The sequence below is a fragment of the Alligator sinensis genome, unplaced genomic scaffold (assembly GCF_000455745.1).
Source record: "Alligator sinensis unplaced genomic scaffold, ASM45574v1 scaffold542_1, whole genome shotgun sequence".
Classification (NCBI taxonomy): domain Eukaryota; kingdom Metazoa; phylum Chordata; order Crocodylia; family Alligatoridae; genus Alligator; species Alligator sinensis.
The window spans coordinates 2512849-2519446 of record NW_005841963.1 but is presented as its reverse complement, the minus strand read 5'-3'; the positions used below and the strand labels follow the sequence as shown (position 1 = coordinate 2519446).

Below are 6598 nucleotides of genomic sequence, written 5' to 3'. Positions count from 1 at the left end.
AGCTGCATGCTAGCTTAGGGCGTATGTAGGTGAAATGGGGTCCCTAAATTGAACTGGTGGGTTTAAAAACCCACCAGTTCAATTTAGGGTGAAGTAAACCCCCGTGTCATACACACACCCTGCACTTACCTGCCTCTGGCGGCAGGGAGGGGAGGTTGAGCTGCCGGCAGGAGGAGCGGTCCCTGGGCTATGAGGCGGGGGGCTGGTGCTTCCCTCCACAGCAGCAGCAGCCCCACCCAGGCAGAACCCACCCGCAGGCACCTGGCATGGGTGGTCCTGGGGGGCACCTCAGCCACGGAGGGAAGCACTGGGCCCCTGTGCAGCTCAAGCAGGCAGGCAGGCTCCGGGGAAGGGGGGCGGGAAATCAGGCTCACTGCTTTCCTGGGCTGCTGCCAGGCTCCCTGCAGGGATTCTTGCAGAGCCGTGGAGCTGCACGAAGCCCCAGGCTTCACTCTGCGGCTGTAGGGGCAGCAAATTAAGACACCTCCTTGGAGTTTTATTTTGCTGCACCCCAAGTCATTTAAGGCACATTATGCCACTGAATTTCCTACAGTGGCTGGAATTAATGCACAATATGCTGCCAAGGCATGCAAATACCAATACAATTAAAGCAGTGCAAAAGCATTTAGCCCGCTTTAAAGTGTTGTGCACACACACCCTTCATTTTGTCTACTCACGGCCTTAGGCATTAGTGCTTTAAATGTAGGTATAGGACCCCTTCATAAAGTAGGATAGTGATCTTGTAATAACTGTAGTAAATTTAGATACTGGGAAATCCTGGTATGACAGGCTCATGACCACTATACCAGTCAATGGGCATATCCCACCTGAACCACATCTCACCTGGGTCTATTCACCTGCCACAACTTGTTTTTTATACTGGATTTTACCTCCAGAGGTGGTGCTCAGTGATTTCTGTAGGACCCAGGGTGACTCTACTGGCATGTCTTCTATGGGGCTCCTCCCCCCCTACACCCCACCCCTTTCTACTAAGATTGTGCCTGCCCAAGCTCCAAAAAGTTCAGAATTAGATGTAATAAACTTATTGGTATCTTCCAAGAAAATAAGCCTCACTTCACGTCTAGTAACAAATACGGTAATTGAGGGAATTACTAAGGAACTACAGAAGCTTCCACCTGAATGTTACCATTTTGAATCCAACCCAGCATAACACAGATTACAAGTTATTCCCAGGTAATCAATGTTTTTAGGAGTATATGTAATGAGTTGGGGGGATCTCAGCTCCCACCTCACAAGTTCACTGCACATTGATTTACAACTGTTGGCAGACCCAGCAGAAAGAACAAGTCATGCAAGGACGTTTGAAACTGAGAGAGCCTTGATTCCGCCTGTCCTGATGAAGGCTGAGTCATGTTGGTAGTTTAATATAATGGTACTTTTGGTTAAAAATAAAAGAACTTCATTTACTAGACCTAACAAACCTACGCATTTTACCACCAAATCCACAGGATTTTTTAACTGATCTTTATAGTTGCATACAAATTGACTCAGTCATTTTCACTAAATGTCACAGATGGAGCTTCACTAACTTGTCAGCTATATGGCAGCTCCTGCCAGCAACAGTTCGTGCTTGCCATGAGCTTCCAAACTTTCTTTTGTACTTAATTCCCAAGAGAGCCAACTCTTCCAGAAATAGTCCTTTTTAAGGTTTGTTCACATGTTGGTGACTGGTATCTCCTGTCCTCCTTACCACTCACTAATGAATCTGCAGGGCTGGGGATAGAAAGATAGTAAATCTGTGATCAGTATTCCAGGATCCCAAACCCTTAGTAAATAAGGCTCTAATCTTAAACACATGCATGATTTTAAACATATACATGTTTCCACTGAAATTAAGTTAAACATATAAGAGTTTGTAAGATAATATTCTAAAGATGAATACAGCCATGTTATCAAGAGAGAAGAGTAGTTTATGATGAAAGAAATCTAAGTGATATATTTATTGTGCTGAGCGGGGGAGGGGGGTAGTTTTAAACTAGGACACAGTGGGCACCTCTACACAAGATGCTACATTGTCATTGCTACTGCGCAGTAGGGTTGGAAACGACTCATGTGCTGTCAGGACTCTGCAGTAACCACCACTACTGCTCAGTCATTTAGTACTTTCTGGGGCTAAATTTAGTACTAAATGACTGTGCAGTAATAACTGCGCAATAACAACTGCACAGCTGGGCACATGGGTAGACACGCCAGCTGGGGAAAACTGAAGTAGTGGGAAACACTGAAGAAAGGGATGAGTTTTAGGGCCCTCTTCCTATGATTTAGATCCACCCCCTGTAGAGCCCCCAACCCACCCCATGAAAACTTTCCCTGCTCCAACCAGCTCGCACATGTTTTTGTCATATTTAACTGCTCCTATCTGTAACAACTTAAGCCACACTTCATGTTGCACTGAGGCAGATTTTATTTCATCCTTACAAATATGTAAATGAGACCTGTTTTCACAAATTCTTGCAAGATGATTTTTTTTTCCTGTCCTATTTTGAGTGCAACAAAATGTATTTCTCCTACAGCCACCAGCAGGTTGCCAGATCCCCCAAACCCTGGGGGTATCCCACCCCTATTGCAGGACTCTACCTGCTAGCACTTGGGATTCACAGTCATGAAACCTTTTCTACAATTAGAACCCATGCCAGCCCTTTCTCACAGCACACAGTCAGAGGAGATGGGGTATCATAGAATCATAGAAAATGAGGGTTGGAAGGGACCTCAGGAGGTCATCTAGTCCAATCCCTGTACTCAAAGCAGGACCATCCCCAACTAGATCATTCCAGCCATGCATGGGTGACTGGTGCCTCCTGAGTCAAGAGGGGGCGACTGGGGGTGGGGGGTGCCCTCTGCGGCTGACCCAAAAGGGCCAGGGGTGCTTCTCCTGGTGCCCCCACTCTCCCAGCCATCGCTTTCAGGAGAGGTATCTGCCCCCTTGCTCATCACCTAAGTGGGGAACACTGCCTGTGCAGGGGGTGCATCAGCACTCTCAGGGGGTGCACGTGCACCCCCTATATGTTGCCACTGCAGTCAAGGCATTGTCTAGCCAGGTGTTAAAAACCTCCAAGGATGGAGAGTCCACAACCTCTCTGGGTAACCTGTTCTAGTGCTTTACTACTCTCTTCATGAGAAAGATTTTCCTAATATCTAACCTAAAGGGATAGCAGTCCCCTTTCATTAACAAGTTCACTGGTTAATGCAGGGCTGTCCAACTTCTAATCAGCCAGGTGCCATGTGCCCTGCAAGCTGAACAACAGGGTTTACATGCCATGCAGGCTGCACCAATGCAAACCATGGATCTGAGCTGTACTCCACCAGGCTACCCGCATTGCACTGCATAGGCAGTGCCCTGGCCTCACCCCATCTCCCTGGCTACAGGCTGTCCTACTTCACAACAGTGCTCAAGCATCCTAGACTGAAGACTCCCATGGCACTGTGGCCTGTGCCACATTTTTCCCTGGGGTGAGGGCAAGAAGTGGGAGCTCAGAGAGTGAAGCTGCTGCCACAAACAAAGCAGTGAGAGGAGCAGTGGCTGGGTGGAAGTCCAGGTGCCACAGGACAGCTGTGGATTAATTCACTCACTGGAAACTGGAAGACCCTCTGCCTGAGGAGATTCAAATCCCCACCTCCCAGCAGAGAAGTCTAAGCACTCTGGAAAGAAGAGGGAATTTACAGTTCTTGTTAACATTATTCTGCTTTGCATAAGCTACTTCTGTATGTATTGGTTCCAAGAGGGAGCAAAAGTAATGATGACTCATTAGCTTAGTGATTAGGGCATTCTCACAGGAAGTTTATATTTCATTCCTCACAAGTGGAGAAGGGTACTGAACCTTGGTCTCTCCCATCCTCAGTGAGTGCTCTAAACATTGAGCTGCTGGTTACAAATAGGGCACCACTACCACCATCATGTGCTTTGTGGACTAATCTGACCAGATATAGAAGGTGAGAGAGGTGTGAAAAGGCCAAATTTATCTATCTTGTCAGGGGTAGGAGTGGACTACGTGCCTGAAGCATACATCACAGTCAAGACTAATGTGCTCAGCAGTAGTGAAGACTAGAATACTAAAAGAATTCTACTGGTGAAGACTAAAAGATATAGGGGTTTTAGGTGCCAGGTGAGGATCCCATTTTGGATTTAAGGACCTAACAAAGGAATTAAGCATCTAATTCCTTATGTGGATCTAACCCCTAATCTTTAGTCTGTTTCTGAGTAACATTAAGTAAAATGTGTAAAAACGTACCTTTCTGCTTCCTTTGTGTATTTGGATACAGAATTATATTTGTTAAAACAAGGTCCCCCCCACCCTCCAGAAGTGCACACTGTGGCTGGGAGCCAGCCCCACCCCCAGGGGGCAGGGGGGACCCACATCCCCAGATCTGTGCATGGGGCAGGTGCAGGGTGGGTGCATGCTGTGGGCTCATGCTCCCCACCCTGCTGTCCTCCCCCAGGGCCTCCGCAGTGCAACATGTGCAACCCAGAGCTGCAGGGCCCAGTGGGGCCACACAGGAAAGCTGCTTGCCACTGCGAGCTCTGTGCTGCCCTGGCCACACTTCTCCTGTGTGCACGGGCGCAGCATGGGCAGCAGTGCAGGGTTGTGCCCCTTGCTCCTGCCCCTGCCTGCAGGGGAAGTGTGGCCAGGGCAGCACAGAGCTCGCAGCAGCAAGCAGCTTTCCTGTGTGGATTTGCTGTGCCTGGCCACACTGGGTCATACACGCTGCACTGCGGACGCCCTGGAGGAGGGCAGCAGAGCTGGGAGCATGAGCCCACAGCACATACCTGCTCTGCCACCATCTCCTGCACAGATCTGGGGGATACAGGTCCCCTTTGACCCCTGGGAGTGTGCATTGCCACCAGAAGCCAGTCTCACCCCAGCCTGAGCCTGCAGTCGGGGAGCCAGCTCTGTGCTTCTTCTGTTGCAGCAGTTGCTGCCTTCTGTTGGGGGCAGGGAGCTGCAGACCTGGGTCCCTGGCCCCATAGCCCTGGCAGCTGGGGCCCCCCCTCTGGCAAGGCTGGGAGGCAGGGGCTATGGGTGGGGGGCAAGGGGCATGAGCAGGGCTGTGGGGTTGTGGTGGGGGGGAGTTAGGGGCACCAGTTGGGTTGGGGGGCCTGTTGTGGAGGGAGTGAGGGGCATGAGCAGGGCGGGGGGGTGGGCTGTGAGGGGCATAAGCAGGGCTGTGGGGGGCCTTTAATTTTAATCATGGATTTTGGGGTTCTAATCAGAGAATTTGCATTTTTTTATCAGGGAAAACCAGGATCCCTGGTTATGAGTCTGTGAGGTCTTAAGCCATTTCAGAGGGGTGTGGTCAGTTATTAATGTAAACTTCTGGCCACATAATGAAAATACTCTAGCCCCCATTTTATGGCTAGACAGTTTCACTCTACAGTGACATACCTTTGTTAGTGAGTGTAAGCGGTTGGTGGCGTGCCTCCTAGAGCTGAGTTGCCTCCTTGCTGGAATAGTTGTGTTCTGTCCTTCAGAAAAATCTTCTGCCATGCCTTGATGTTAGAAAAGAGAGGTGCAAAAACAGTTTTGTGAGAAAATGGGGTTGGTTATAGGCTCAGGGTGACATCTTATCTTTGTAGGGCTCCACCATCCCTATAGCCTTCCCTAACCACACCAGATGTTCTGGGTGTGATGTTACTCACCTATGTTACTGAGGGTCCTGTCTTAGTCTTATGGACTCCTTTCCTGAGCGGTCCTCCTCTAAGTTGGCTGCTTGCCCTGTTCTTCCCTGCACAGGTCCCAAGGTAGCCACTTCTTAGTTCTAATCCCACCCTTAACCTTCAGGGTCAGGATGGACTTACCCCTCCTTGGGGTGTAATCCTGTCCGTATCTCTTTTCCTCTAGGTCCCCCAAGAGGTTATCTTCACCCCTCAGGACAGTACTCACCGACAGAACAGTCTCCTCTGTGTCTTTGTTGGCTCTCACCAGGTAAGTCTGGGATTGGGGTTTCCCCCAACCCCAAAGTTGTTTCTTTCCCTCCTCAGCTCTCGTTGTCTTCTCTCTCTCCTCCTCCTTCTCCCATTACTCAGATCCAACCCAGACTCTCCCTCAATGTCCCCTTAAATTTCTCTCCCGGTCAGCTGGGTCCCTGGGGCAGCCTCCAATTCACTGCCTTCCCAACCCAGCTGTTTCCCTTTTAACTTTTTGGCACGGCTTTTTCTTTTTCTTTGGCTGCGTCATTCTCCATCTTGGGTTTGAACCCTGGCAGCTGGGTTTTGCCACATCAGCCTTTGAACTGCCGTGGCCCCAGCTGGTTCCCTTAATTAATCAGGCCATGGCATCTTTCCCGCCCTGGCTCACCACGGTTTCCTCAGCATCTCCCGGTAAGTTTCTTTCCTATGTTTTAATACTTGCACTCCTGTGCCAGGGTGCTTCAGCCACCCTGTTACAGTGAGAATTCAACTTGTGGCTGGCATAGGCTATGGGCTGGTCCACTCTGTCCATTTCTGGGGACAACACAGCTCCCATGGCATGATTAGAGGCATCCGTCTGACAAACGTAAAGCTGTGTGAAATCAGGAGTCTTTAGGACCACATCAAGGCACAGTGCTGTTTTCATTCTCTGAAATGCTTGGAGGCGTGATT

General features: G+C 49.6%; 1 long non-coding RNA gene across 1 annotated transcript; it reads right to left on the bottom strand.

Moving 5' to 3' along the window:
- Positions 1-1668: 1668 nt before the first annotated feature.
- LOC102374553 lies at positions 1669-6092 on the bottom strand. The gene is made up of 3 exons (XR_323455.1): positions 5901-6092; positions 5403-5506; positions 1669-1734 (listed from the first exon to the last, which is right to left on the bottom strand). It is a non-coding gene; the product is annotated as an uncharacterized LOC102374553 (long non-coding RNA).
- Between the last annotated feature and the right edge of the window lie 506 nt (positions 6093-6598).